We start from the raw sequence: 16,251 nt of genomic DNA on the forward strand, positions 1-16,251 counted from the left end.
TTGGTGCTCACTGCGGGGATATCAACCATCATTCATATGTACAAGAATTATGTTATGTCATATTAAGACACACCCTTAAAGCCATATGCCTTCTCCTCCCCTGTAGACAGCAGAGTATGGTACACACAGGCAGCATAGGGCAGGCAGAGTATGGCACACACAGGCAGCATAGGGCAGGCAGAGTATGCACACACAGGCAGTACTCTGCCTGCCCTATGCTGCCTGTGTGTGCCATACTATACAGGGGATTACATGTTTAAACAATGCAGGGGAATTACAGCCTGAATATGAGGTGTAAACCATGCAGGGGGGCAGTTAATCTCAGTACTGATACCATTTAAATCCTACAAAAATGTTAACCCATCAAAGCAGCCAGACAGGTGGGGGGCCACACAGAGGGGGGCCGCGGGCTGCCAGTTGGACAGCACTGCTGCACCTCATCTTATCATTTGGCACAGTGAATTGTTACTTCAGCTATGTTTATAGTACACTAATGTGCAGATACAGTAGTATGCAGTGTACGTCAGTAACTATGGTCATACAAATAAAAGTGAAATGTTCTACTTTTGCCTTGCTTCTACACAGGAGTTTTGCAACACACTAGGCTAATGCGGACAAACACAGGCTGAAAATTAGCCCCTATGCTCCGATCAGCCTGCACCCGGAGCCACTGCATCAGCTTGGGTGCAGGCACACGGAGTGGATTTTGTAGCCGAGACGTGCGAGTATGCATTTTGGTGCTGAAATCTGCTTTGTATGCCTCCACCCTGGCTGGCACAGGGGTAGGATAATCAGTGTAAGGGATGATTCTTAGCTTGTGTTTATGAATAAGCCAAGAATCTGCCTGATATGGCCATAGCGTTAGGTGACCTGTTAGCCTGGTCAATATTATTTATTCTTGGCCTTGAGATAGCAGCAGATAATAATAAGTGTTTTTTTAGCAGCTTCAGAGGGCCATTGGGTGCCTAGCCCAATGAAACTGCTGGTGGCTGCATGTCACAGCAGCTATTTTGAAATATGCCCAAATAAAATCACATGTGCTAGATATTGACAGAAAGCTAAATGCCAGGCCCATTCATTAACTATATGTAAAGCAGAAGGGATTCTGGGAAGGAAACCAAGTTTTGCTGCAAATTTCATTCTTATAGATTCCAGGTTTAGCTTTTGCTCTGCTTACAAATTAGGAAATTGTTTTTCATGCGGATAGCCCTAATTATGTAGTATAAAAGAAGCTCACACTCAATGGCCAAACAGGCAGTTTGTTCGACATTATCCTGCTCACAATGTTGTGCCCCTTAGATCTAAGGGGTTTTAACCACTGTATGTATATTTTGATTTATATAGCACAGATTGTATACACGCTATACATTAAAAACTTCAACAGCCACATTTACTAACATAGGTTCTGAATTACACAGGTGCACTTTCTCATAGAAGCCAGTCAGAAATTAACTTTGATCAGACCAATTAGAAAATGAAAGCAAAGGAATCATTGTCGTATGAAATCATTCCCTAGATGGCAAACTGTACTTGCTGTATTCAGTTGTGGGTTGACAAAGCTGTTTGGTAATAACTATATTTGGTTATATTTTGTACACCCAGGGCTGCCCTGCCATCAGGTGACGTAAGAGAAAACTTTCCATCTGGCAGCAGTGTGTGGCTGGTTACTAAAAGCGCCAAAAAAGGCCATCTCCTATAGACTCCATTTTTTAAGCAAATAATTCTAATATTTACATTGTAATAATATTTACATTTGTAATAATACAACAGTACATTGCTCTTGATTCTAACTAAGCTGCATGAATCCATATTCGTGGCAAATAAGTCTTAGGCTAATGCCACATGTAGCGTATTCTCTGCAAGGCGAAAAAATGTTTGCCGAGAATATGTCCCTATACTTGAAAATCTTCCTACCTGTACCTGCACCGGAAAACACTGAATGTGATCGGGGTGCAGACACATGTAGCTGATATCACCAAAAACCGCAAGACGCATTTTCGGTGGATATTGGATATAGCATATTCAATGCTTTTGGACATATGCGTAGGGGCATATTCTCAGCAATCATTTTTCAGCTTGCTGAGAATACGCTCTATGTGGCATTAGCCTTATTGCATTACCATTTATCTTTTCTAATCTGTGTCTGCTTCTTTTTAGAGTATGACCCCCTAGTTTGGGGATACATTTTACAACAGCGGTAACCACAGCTTGGCGAGACACCTTCTGAGAAGGATGACAAGCTTGGCCCTCATTTCCATGTGTAGTACAGTATCGTACCTTAGTGACTAGACAGGTATTATACTTCTGCATAAAACTATGTCTTACTCTTTTCATTTTAACCATTTAAAGAAAAAAAATATTGTTCCTTTGTAGGTTTTATATTTACTATATGTTTTCTTTAAAATCCTTAAGGAAAATATTGGTACATGGTAATCCTATTTTTGATATGTGTAGTGTCAGTCTTTAATACTTATTCTCTATCCTATTTAGTTCTCTCCATTACACTGTAGTTCACAGATACATTCACTTATTGATTTGTTATATATTTGAAGAGAGGAGAGGAGGTTCAGTTTGCTATCAGATTAAGGCAAATGCCAGACAGGGCTGATTCTCGGCCTGCAGAAAAATGCAGGAGAAATTAGGAAGTTGTGGTTTTTGTGGTTTTTGGCACTTTTATATCAAAGTGCCAAAGGTTTAGTTTGACAATTATCTAATGCTCCTACTGCCAAATTTAGATTTGGCTTCTTACAATAAATTATGCAGAAATGTACAATATATTTAACTATGAAAATTATTTATCGAAGTTAGGGGAAGAGCTACTTTGTAGTAAGTAATAATAAACAAAGTTTATGTGTGCTGAATGGGTGCTATGGACTAGAAAAGACAAGTAGCAAACTATAGACCATTTATTATATTATCCCCATATAATTTGAAAGACAAGTAATCTGTGCCATAGAACTACGGTATACTCCCTACAAATGCAAGTTTTACTGTACCCTGTCAGTATTTGTATATAATCTGAATGTTTTTAATCTACACCCTTCTATTGTACAGTGCTACAAAATATGGTGGCACTTATAAATGTTAGTAGTAATAATAATACTGACACATGCAGTCAGATCAGGTTAACAAAGGTTACCAGTTTGTGAAAGGAAAATCTGTTAACAGATCTTATTACCAGGCATGATGATGAATCAATGCAATGGACTTTGTTCAAACTGCCCCAGACAGGCCAGTGTGATGAGGTTTATATATTTTACCTCAGACAAGCCAGTAATACAATGCAAAAAACTTTTCATGTTACCACAGCAAGAGAATGCTTAATCCTGATGCAAACTCACCATTGCCTTGCCCATTTCTGACTCAGGAATTCAGTCCAATCCATTGTTTTCTCCTTTGCCATTTCTCTTACTCACATTTCTTCTCTACACGTTCACCTCTACTATCTTTTCTTAATCTTTCCATTGTACCATTAACCTAACTGTTAAATTGCTGATATACAAAATATATGGTAAAGGATAAAATAACCAAACCATTTTAGTTTAAAAATGTGTGTAATTTAATATATGTTAGGTAAACAACACAGAACTATTTTATGTTGCATAAAAAAGAAAGGGGTTATTGAAAAATAGCTTTTATATTATTATATAATTCCTTTAACACAGTACTCATGCAACATAATTTACAATACTAAATACAATATTAAGGCAACAAAGTACTACAACAAAATATTTTTCCATCTGCTATTTAAACTTTTAATGAAGGTTTTTTAAAAATGTGCAGTTATATATAGTCATTTTAAATGCACATTTGCTAAAATGTGTGCCCAGTGATTCATATATGATAGTGCAAGTCATCTGACAAGATGTTTACATTAATCAAACAAGACTTTGCACTCCTTGAGCTTAATTTATAAGCTTAGATATCTCTGTAACACTACTTTGTTTGCATTTCCAACATTCCATTTTCCTCCCCGGAAACCCATTATATGCACAAAGGCCTGACTTTTTCAAGAGCTGATAAAACTAAAACAACAACAAAAAAACTGGGTTATTCCATGAAATTTGGCAATAAAATTTTCATATTACTCTAGGATTCAAATAGCAGCTTACTAAATACCTATATATGGGACTTCACTTGAACTATGGACTCTAATAGAGTTTTTTCACTTGATGAGTACAACCAGAATACCATTAAAAGCCTCGATCTGACTTAAGGGTAGAGATTAGTGTCTTTACATTTTTACTTACACTTATATAAATTTATTTCTTCAGCCTGAACTTCTGTGTGAGTGCCATTCTTATTATTCTGACATATCTACGGAAGCATGCAATAACCTAACTTCCTAAAGTACTTCTTTGTGAGTCGAGTAAGAAACTTTGTACTGCTGTACCGCAGGGGATAAGCCTTTTGGGGAAAAATGTTCAGTTCCCAAGAAATTGAGTTCTAGGAATGAGATAACAAACACTGAAAATAAAAGTATCCATACGCCTTTAACACAGAAGACAGAATATGTTGCCTACGTTTTTCTTGTATTCAGAAAGCTATCAACTATGTAGAGATCAATAACAGCTCAAAAGAGCACAACTGACATGAGAATGTAATCTTAGGTGTGGTTCTGCACTGGTTAGCTCCAGCAGGAGTAAAGCATTCATAGGAAAGAATTTTTTCTCTGTTTTCATGGAAATGCTGAGAAGCTAATACGCAGTAAAAATATTTTTGGTAATTTATAAATAAATAATGATGTTAATATAAAGGGGACATATCGTTTGAAAACCAATATTGTGCCAATGAAGTGAACTCAACTAAATATAGAAGAAATGTGCTATAAAAAGTAGTGTTTTGGGCTGATTTCTCTAAAAACCCCACTAGTCCTGCCCATCTGTTCCATTTCCTCCTGTCTCCTTTCCCAGGCCGTGCAGGGGGGCTGGCGGCACTCAACACATTCCATTATAGGATAGGAACCAATCAGCACCTAGGCTGAACTGATAGGAAACTGAAGCATGTCTTTGCTTGTGTGACTGCAGGGCTGTGTTTGTCTATCTCCCTCCTACTGTGCTTCTGGTAGGGACCGTTTGGACATGGCCACCCCTTATTTAAAACACAAATAGGGACCATAGCAGATCTACAGGGAGCACCAGGGGCCATTTTTACAGATAGTATTCATTTTTAGCACAGAGTTAATCCAGCACCATATAGTATTCATAATTACCTAGCATTTTTGTTCATTTATCCTATATGTCTCCTTTAAGGGGTATTCTACCTGGCAAATTTCTTGACCTGTAACAAGTCTAAAGGTGGCCATACATAGGAAGATATGCTTGTTTGGCGAGGTTGCAAATGAGTGGATCTTCTCCGGATATACCCACTTAAAGGTCAGGCCAAATGATTGGATTACAATGGCAGGCATAGGTGCTGTCGGACTGAGGGCTGCATCAATGAGCTGATGTGTCTCCGATTCGATGGAAAACCAAACCTGCCTGATCAAGATCTGGCCAATTTTAGACCAGATGTTGGTCTATGATACATGGAGCTACTTGTAGCCAGCTACTTGTTGAGGCTACAAATTGACAGAAAATACTCTGCCATAGATAATACAGAGAACTATCTCTGCTCAAATACACAGAGACAATTATCAGTATTGTCTATTTTGTAGCCGCAACAAGTAACCAGCTACAAGTAGCTCTGTATGTCATTGCCCTAAAAGGTATAGATAGTTACAAGCATTAACTGTACTAGGCAGAAAATGATTCCCAGTTGTGAAGGACCACACAAAATCACTTCTGTATCTCCTACACTTGACTTCTATGGAAAATGCCTGTGATTGTGCGCACACATGGATTTCAGCTGAAAACACTTGTGTGCATTTTCAGCCTGAAATATGCAGAGCATCCTGGTTTGAATAAAGCATTGTATATGCCTAAATTGTAATGTGTTTGTAGTAACTCTTTTTTGGGGATAATAAATAAATTACTTACCAATGCAAAGAAGCTACACACAACATGAACACACCTATATATATATATATATATATATATATATATATATATATATATATATATATATATATATATATAATAAAAGCTTAGACAATAAAAAAAAACTACAATACAAAAACTGGATTTTGATGGTTATACAAAAAAAAATAAAAAATGGAGTATATACTATTTTTTTTTGTATAACCATCAAAAGCCAGTTTTTGTATTGTAGCTTTTTTTATTGTCTAAGCTTTTATTATATTCGTCTGACAGGCTGGACCCTTTCTTATTACCCCGTTGTGTAATTTCTATAATAAAATCTGGAATGATTTAGCAGACCATAACATTAATAACCATAACACTACTTTATTCATAATACTATGAAAGCACATTTATTGTACTAAAGGTGGCCATACACAGGCTGTTTTCATCTGCCAATTCTGGTCCTTCAGATTGTGTATGGGCACCTCCAATGGGCCTACCTGATCAACACCTGGCCTAAAATTGGACAGATCTCAGTCTGGCAGGTTAGATTTTCCATTTGATCAAGGGCCGCATTGGCTTGTTGATGCAGCCCTCAGTTCAACGGCACCTATGCCCGCCATTGACCTTGCCAAATGAGCGTATTGCAACACGTATGGCCACCTTAAGAACAATTTATCTACAACATTTAAGGCTATAATGACCTAAATGGAAGGTTGGCCAACACAATACTATTTTTGCCTATTCTTTGATTTAAAAAAAATATTTTCCTAATTTTGTGCCACTAGAAAGCAACAAAACCTCCCCTTCCCTGCAGCAGCAGCTTTTGATATGGACCAGCTCATTTTATAGGTGGTTTACTTGTCGACTGGTAATTTTCACCTTTCCTCTGCTTGACTGAGGAAGTAAAAGGGCTTTCAATCTCTTGCTAAGTGCAAAACATAACAAAAAAAGTGAATTTTCTGAATTAAAAGATGAGGCAAAAGTGTTTGGTAGAAGCCCTATTCACCTATTTGCACTTCTAAAAGCCTACCCTAGAGCAGCTGTCTACCTGTGGAATTCATTACCACATCACTTGAGACATCCCCCTACCCTGGAGAATTTTTAATGTTCTCTGAGAGGAGAACTAAAGCTTAACTGAAGAAGTAGGCTAGAAATGTTGTACGTTATGTTTTGTACCAGCCCTAGGCAACCACAGCAGAGCAGACCTGTGCCTCTAAAGATGCCCCCAGTAGCTCCCCATCTTCTTATCTGCCGATTCTCTGCACATGCTATGTGCTGCTGTCAGTTACAGGAAGCCATGAAGCTATAAACGCAGGGGCTGCATGACAAGGGATCCGAATAACCAGCAGCCAGATTACACTTGTTTATGTTTACAGATTGGCAGAATCAGATGCAGCTGTGATTGGGTGAGAAGCAATAAGTTAAGGAGGGGGAAAGCTGGGCTGGGGGTGGAGAAGGATAGGGATGTGATGTCACAAGAGAAGCAGTTCACTTCCTATCTTCTGAACAGGTAGAAACATTCCACCCACCATGTTTTCCTCTATACACTGTTATATTGTGGTTTCAGTAACGCTATACAGTATAAATGTGAGAGTCTGCATGGTATCATTTATGTTAAATGCAAGTAAAATCCTTGATCTAGGGAACTTTACGATCACCATGGGAGTCAGGAAGGAATTTTTTCCCTCTTGAGGCAAAACTGGCACAGGCTTCAGGCTCTTGTTGTATCTGTAACTGATCTTTATTTTTATTCTTCATATTTTTTAAATTCAAAAAAGTTTTTCCTTTCACTTTCCACTGTGAGATTTAAACTATTTAATAATAGGAAAATTAATCCATAATGTAAATAGACTTAGAATATCAATATCATCTAGACTGAAAGCTCTACGGGGCAGGGACCTCCATCCTCTTGTGTCTTTGACTTATTGAAACTGTATCTTGTATTTATTTGTATTTATTGTTATACTTTGTATATATCTATTATTATCTTAATAACCCCTGTTTGTATTAATGTATTGTACTGTACATTACTGCGTACATAAGTAGCACTTTATAAATAAAGATATACATACTTACATATGTTAATGACTTCCTTTTGAACAATTTTCACTTTATTTAAATGTATATTTACATATATATCAGTTGCTGCTTTTATTGATATTGAAATTAGCTCCTGCTTATTTCTGCTGCAGTACAGCATTCTGTGTATTGCTTAATCTTTTTGTTCTAATACCATGTATAACACACGTTTAAAAACTGTAGCAAATGTTCAGAATGTGCTTATAAAGTACAGTACAGTGTGTTATAAATAAAAGTTCCCATGCCCTGAAAAACCATGTGATGTTTTTAACTGGTTCAGTGTGAACTATATTTCTTTTCATTGTTAACTTTATGAGCACTACAAATCAGGCCCTGCTGTGTTTTTGAAGAGATAATTCTACACTGGATTTCTTCTTGCCATATGGTGAGCAAAATTTTGCCCTTAAAAAAAACACCTTTCCAGGTTCCATTTAGGACTAGAGCCGCCACTCCACATTTAAAACATGCTGCCCTCAAATGGAGGTCACTGCTGGACGACCTAACGGACAACCAATGGGAGGAGGCAACAGAGAACTTGTACCATTTTTTGATATCCTCAAGAGACAGATTAATTCAATACGAATTCCTGATGCAGGTCTACTACACTCCGGTCAGACTAAAAGAAATTGGCCGCAGAGATACTGACAAAAGCCACAGGTGTCAAGCAGACCAAGCAGATTTTTTGCATATGATCTGGAAATGCCCCATGATACAGGACTTCTAGAAAGATATTACCACCCATATGTCAGCTCAACTAGCCTACCCTCCTCTCCTCTCACCACACACCTGCATACTCGGCATTATGGAGGACCAGGAAAGAGGCATTGCTCCCAGACTGTTTGCCCGGTCCCTACTATGCCCGAAAGTGTATCATTCTCCCCGGAAAAAACAATGGATTAAGCTCATTTATGGAGCTCTACCCTCCATCAAACTGACATACCTTGCCAGAGGATGCCCAGCAAAGTTTGATAAAATATGGCAACCATGGCTGGACACTGAGGGGGACCCCCTGCCTAGAACAGGAGACACTCCTGACCCACCATGCTAAGTCCCAACTTCAATGCGAGCAAAATATGTAAATTCTCTACTTCTTCTCTTCTCTCTCATCCCCCCCTTCTCTCTCTCCTTCCCTCCTTCTTACACCTTGTTTTGTTGAAAAAAGGAAAATAAAAGCATTTAAAAAAAAAAAAAACATTCTTAACTTCTCAACAATTTCCACCCTTACCCTCCTTCTACCCTTACATTTTAACCCCGGCAATCAGTAATTTGTGCTCCAGTGCACATATTTGATAAAATGATTTATTCACATTAAGGATATCAAAACATGTGAATAACCTGATTTCGAGGCTGCTTAGCATCTGCATACCCAAAAACAGTTACTGGAATCAACCCTTAAGGCCCATACATAGGGCCCCTGTACCCATAGTATTGGCAGGTACAAGTTGCACTCTGTACCTTGCACCAGATTAAAAATCCAAGCAAAGTTCATATATGTGCTGTTCATATATGCAAGTGTTAAATAAACTGTCCCCTAGCTGTGCAATATGCCATCCAAGGTCCTCGCCATCTTGTGCATTTTGAATGATGCACAAACCAGATGTCTTCTAGGGGATATCCATGTGCCTCTGACCTACTGCTTCTCTTGTATAAATCACTGACAAACATAGGCAGTGCTGCATTGAGGGTGAGGTGCAACTATTTGCTCTCAGTTTTAGGGGTGCAAGAGTTGTGCTTCATGGTGCAACCAAGGAATGCAGAGCAAAGTGCAAAAAGCATGGAGCTTTCCATTTATATTTTTGGTATACCACTACCTACTGGTGATGAGGACCAGTGAGACACTAATATATTTATCATATTGTGTAAAAAGTGGAGTGAAGCAATACCAGTGATGTTGCCCAGGGAAACCAATCAGCAATTAGATTTCAACAGTTAGAAGACCAAAACAAAGCATCTGATTGGCTGCTATGAGCAAAATCGCTGGTAATGTTTCACCCCGCTTTTTACACAGCATGATAAATATATCCCTTATAAGTTTGCCTATACCTACTTTGAAGCACTAAGCAAGTATGAAACTGCCCTTGTCCTGTCACTGCTTGGTATTCAGTGGTGTCAACCAGGGTATTATAATATATTATTAAGTGCCTTTGCAATGTAAGGCCATCATTGCAAAGTAATGTGTTTATCTGAAGAACAAGGCATTTTAATGTTTCATAAAGGCATAAATAAATATATTTTGTTGAAGAAGCTGTAATTTATATTGAACTTAAATTCTTTATTGGTCATATCCAAAAGTTCAGTCACCATCAGGTCATATAATATGATCTGGATTAGGTAAAATCTTTCTTTTTGGCCATTGATCAATGTAAATTTGAATTGCTTTTAATGGTTTTCTTTTCTGGATCATGTCCTAGAACAATTGTGTGGGTTGAAGAGAGGCTTACAAACCATGCTTTTATTTGTCTATGAAGATTCTCATTCATCCAGGTCATGATATACAGTATCTAGTAGAATTAAGTCTAAAACAACTGGACTTTTCAAATGATTGGACCAGTCATTTGAACTGAAGAAGCCACTCGGATGAGTGGTGAAACGTTTTCAAGAAAAACTCAGAAAAGTCCAGTTGTTTTAGACTTAATTCTACTAGATACATGCTTTTATTTATGCAGTCAAATATATTTATTAAAAAACATTTGTTTTTACGTTTTAAAACAGCTTTACGTTTCATAAACAGCTCATAAAAAAATACTTTTATTAAAATATTTTGATTTAAGTCCAGGATGTCCCTCCTATAAAAGTTTTTGTCTAAAATGTCCAGAAACCCTCTATCCTATACCTTGACCAAGGTCCAGGAGACTCCCCCAGAAGTTATGCACATACAAAGCAACACAGGGGGGCTCATTTATCAAAGTACGATAGCTTCCGAATATAAAAAAAAAACGTATTTTTCGTACTATGCGTATTTTTTGTGACTTTTTCATTAATTTGCGCAACTTTTTCATACTTTGCAAAAAAAGCGCAACAATTAGGGGCTGATTTACTAATCCACGAATCCGAATGAGAAAAATTCAGATTGGAAAACGAACATTTTGCGACTTTTTCGTATTTTTTGCGATTTTTTCGTCGCCATTACGACTTTCCCGTAAATTGTCGCGACTTTTTCGTAACCGGTGCGACTTTTCATAGCCATAACAAATTTCGTGAATTGTCGCAACTTTTTCATTGCCATTATGCCTTTGGAGAATTGTCGCGACTTTTTCATTGCCATTATGCCTTTGGAGAATTGTCACGACTTTTTCATTGCCATTATAACTTTCGTGAATTGTCGCGACTTTTTCATGAGAGCTCGAAAAAGTCGCGCCAATTTGCGAAAAAGTCGCAAAGTACCGATCATTACGAAAAAAACGCATTCGGACGCTTTTCGGACGTTTGTGGATTACTCATGAACGGGCCGAATGCGTCCGATTGGTTTTTTTCGTAATGATCGGTATTTTGCGATTTTTTCGGAAAATTATCGCGACTTTTTCGTTACCAATACGATTTTTGCGGAAAAAACGCGAGTTTTTGTAGCCATTCCGAAAGTTGCGATTTTTTCGTAGCGTTAAAACATGCGCAAAAAGTTGCGATTTTTTCGTAGTGTTAAAACTTGCGCAAAACGTCGCGCCTTTTAAGTTTTAACGCTACGAAAAAAGCGCAACTTTTCGCGCAAGTTTTAACGCTACGAAAAAATCGCGTTTTTTCGCGCAAATCGTATTGGTAACGAAAAAGTCGCGATAATTTCCGAAAAGTCGTAAAGGTGCCGAAAAAATCGCAAAAAATACGAAAAAGTCGCAAAATGTTCGTTTTCCAATCGGAATTTTTCCAATTCGGTCGGAATTCGTGTCTTAGTAAATCAGCCCCTAAGTGTGACAAAATCGTATTTGACGCGCCGAGTACGAAACTTTCAGATTCATTCAAGCTTCGGTATCGTGACTTTCTTTTGGCCAGGTTGCAGCTGCCGAGTGTCATTGAGTCCTATGGGAGGCTTCCAAAAACATGCACAGAAGGATGAAAGTCAGAAAGGGTTTCCTGCAGTTTACAATCGTACGGATACGAAAATTTCATGACTTTCGGATCACCAATACGATATTATCGTGACTAATACAATCTTTTCGTAAGCATTTTCGTGATATTTGTGATCATCAGAAATTATTGTATCTAAACTGAATTTTACCCATTTCGGGATTCAAACTCGATGAATCTGCCCCTTCATGTAGACAATTGGGTATAAATCATGGAAATCACTATATGAAACAGCATAATGTAGTATAGGATCCATTATCCGTAACCCCTTAATCCAGATATTCCTAAAATACATGAAGTTCATATTAAACCAATAATTCCAATTTGTAAATGATATACATTTTCTCTGTAATAACACAGTACCTTGTACATGATAGTAACTAAGCAATAATCCATATTGATGGCAAAACAATTGTGTAGGTTTATTTTAAATGTAAATGATTTTAGTAGCATTAATGTAAATTACAGAAACATATTCTGGAAATCCCCAGGTCCAGAAAATACTGTTAAAACACTTTTGTGCAACACTCCCAGTTACATGCTAAACTTAGATTGTATCATCTATTCCTAAACCTATAGGTCTCTGAGATCTCTGGTACAGCTGTCTGAAAAAAAGGAAAAGCAGAGCTTAAAATGGGTTCTTCATCTTCTAAACACTTTTCAGCTCAGTTGTTTTCAAATAGTACACAAGAAATAATGACTATTTTTTATTTGATTGCCATTTTTTTTCATTTTTGACTGATTTTCTAATATTATTTTTCACCTTCTCGTGTCTCCCTGGAGCAGCTCTGGGAGGGGTGCCAGGAAGTTTTTACTCAATATTTTCCTGCTTTTTGGTCCTCATGATTAAGATAAACAACCATTTGGCTTCATAGCAGCAAAAGCATTACTACTGGGTAATTTCAGGTAAATGGATGTATTTCTAAATATGTTAGCTGACACTTGTCACTTAAGTACCCTGTACTTTTTTGTCTATTTGCCATTTATTGTACAGCGCTGCAGAATATGTTGGGGCTTTATAAATACATGTTAATAATAATAATTAGCATAATACTTTGATTAAAGTTTGCCATACATGGACCGATATATGATGCCTGCCTGCTTCCTCAAGCATAAGGTTACCAGATTTTGAAAGTGAAATCCAGGGACAGGTAGCATGGTGCGGCACATACCTTTAGTACTTTATCTCTAACAGCAACTGATTCTTTATTGGAGGTAATATCTTTTTCTGTTATGTGTTGCAAGTACTTCCTCAAAAATTGACCGTCAAAATGATCCCACTGTTTAGCTTTAGCATCAGAGGTATAGAAGCAACGGAAAAAAAAATGTAGAAAAATCCCAATTTGGAGTTTTTGGATCAAATTTTTGGACCATGTTATTGTTTCTCACCGACAAGGAATTTCTTGGTGAGTCTTCCGTTGAGATATTTTTCATCTTTTATCATCTGCTTAATTTATTGATTAATCCTTAAGCAGCTACTTAACTAAAGAATCTTGTGATCAACTCTGTTGCTTGAAAAAAAGCATTAAAGGAACAGTATGTTTGTGAATTTAAGTTGGTTTTTCTAAGCCAAATAAACACATCGAATGGTCACACATTTATTAAGGAAAACTTGTTCAAATAAAAAACTTGAATATCTCGAATTGTTCAAGTTTACAAGCTGTAAAAACTTGAAAAACTCTAGTCTGAGAATATGACGACTTCGTGTATGACAACTCCCACTGCCTTACTCACAAGCATTTACATGGCAAATTTTTACAGTTGGGTTTTTGTTTTTTTTGCACTTAATTAATACCAGAAATTTGAGCTTTCCAACCATAATTCAAATTTAAGTTTTTTAAGCGCAAGAGAACTCGAGAAAAAAAAATCAAACTCGACCGATGATAAAGCACCCCCTCAGTATTTGATTGAATTCAACACTGCTAGGTTTCATTCAAATTCCAAACTGGAACCAGGATTTGCTGTATTCCTGTTTGTAACAGCTGGATAGCTAGGTACTAGAGGTCCCTGAAATTTGTACATAATTTACAAACATTTTTTTATGCACAATGTGTTTTCCCAGAATTCCAGTGTAATTATATCTCTAGTGCAATATACCTGCAATGCACCAATAATCATGCTAATTAGTATCTGGTTAGGTAAACTATGTGCAAATTGCAGGGTGTAGTTTTCCCCCTAGCATTTGGGTTCCAGTAGCTATGACATTAGTGTCCAATTCACTTGGTCTAGGATTCCTTTGCATCAATGTGTGCACTTGCCCATAATATCACAGCAGACTACACATCACCGCGTGTTGCATGTATGAGTGCAAGTACCTTTTTGTATTTCTAAAATTATCCCCTTTTAGTATAAGCTGGGTATTTTTATCCATTTTCACAATTTAATTATGTTATTGGCATTAGGATTGCATAGGTATTTTGTCATTAATGCAAAATAATATCCAAATCAAATCTAAGCCCGTATTGCCATTTTACTAAGATGCTGTAGAAGTAATGGTGACACTGTTGTATTAACATAGTAACAGTTTGTCAACTGTGTCCAAATTTAAATATAAAAATTAGCATCCAAATTTAGATTTGTGTTTGGACGAATCTCCTGAGTAAATTTCATTCTGCAAAGTCAGCGCTCCGGAATATGTTGGCGCTTTATAAATAAATGTTAATAATAATAATAATAAGTTAAATTATGGATTTATTGTATTCCTTATGTGCACCGCAGACAGAATTCTTTATTTTTTGGGTGGCTTAGGAGTGAATAGAATACATACTGTTTATATACTAAAGTTATGTGCAAAAATGGCTAAAAGACAGCATGTTACATTCAGTGTAATAATACACAATGAAAAGTCTTTCAGAATTGGCAGAGATAGAATTGCAAACTATTCAAACATGATTTAAACTTAATATGTTACAAGCAGACGGATCTAATATTGTTATGTGTTATGTAGTGCGAGTAAAAACAATTTAAAGGCAGATTTATTATAATTTAAACTGGGATTGCATCCCAAGCAAAGACTAATCCCCATCATCTGTAAAACACTTTATCTGCAGCCATCCGGTTTAAGCGCTGGTAAATGCCTTTCTTTGCATTATAGTGGTTTAAATTCAGCGATTCCCATTCCTCTTTATTGCAAGTTATTTTTGATGCTTCACAGCACACCTTAAAAGCTATTTTCAGCTAGTAACAAATCCAAAATTTACTGAAATTATATCGTAATACAGAGTTGATACAGAGACCCACCTAGAAGTCAGGAAGGATTTTATTTCCCCTCATAGAAGACTGGAGAGGCTTCAGATTGGTGTTTTGTCTCCTTCTTTTGACTCAAATAGCAGTTAGGCAGTATTCACATAGGCAAAAAAGTTGAGCTTGATGGACATGTGCCTTTTTTCAGCCTCATCTACTGTGTTACTATTTATTAAAATTTTAACTGGGGATCCCTAATGGATTTGAAGAAAATATTTGTTCAGGAAAGTTTATAATGAATTGGCAACGTTATCAAAACATTTCCTGCTATGATGTGCCAGTTCATGGCAAACGTATTTGACAGCTTTGATCAGTTGAATTCAGTTCTATGTGGTGTTAGCGCTTATTGGCAGTCGCTAAACTCTAACAACCCACCAAGTCTTAAAGGAGAAGAAAGGTAAAAACTAAGTAGACTTTATCTAAATACAGCCACAAGCACTCACAGAAACGCTGCAGTTCCCTGTCAAAAGATTTGTTGTGTTTGTTTTCCTCTGCCAGAGACACGCAGCTCTCTGCTCTCTCCTGCTCCCCTCTCCTTCAAGAATGCTAAGAACTCACTCTTCCCCTTAGGAATGTGGATCTGAGCCAATCAGCAGGAAGCTGACTCATCGGGGCAGATTTACTAATCCACGAACGGTCCGAATGCGTTTTTTTCGTAATGATCGGTACTTTTGCGATTTTTTCGTCGCCGTCGCGACTTCTTCGTATATTTTCCGCAACTTTTTTGTCACCGTCGCAGCTGCCTGCAGCTTGAGATTAACTCTTTATTAGCCTTTCCTTCTCCTTTAAGCCCCAAAAATTAAGGAACAAAGCAAGTTAATATGATGCTCTATAATGCTTTATGATGCAAATAAACTTTGTAAATCTAAAGGTATTATTCTTTTTTATTGACTGGTAGCCATGTGTA

The sequence above is a fragment of the Xenopus tropicalis genome, chromosome 1 (assembly GCF_000004195.4).
Source record: "Xenopus tropicalis strain Nigerian chromosome 1, UCB_Xtro_10.0, whole genome shotgun sequence".
In the NCBI taxonomy this organism is placed as follows: domain Eukaryota; kingdom Metazoa; phylum Chordata; class Amphibia; order Anura; family Pipidae; genus Xenopus; species Xenopus tropicalis.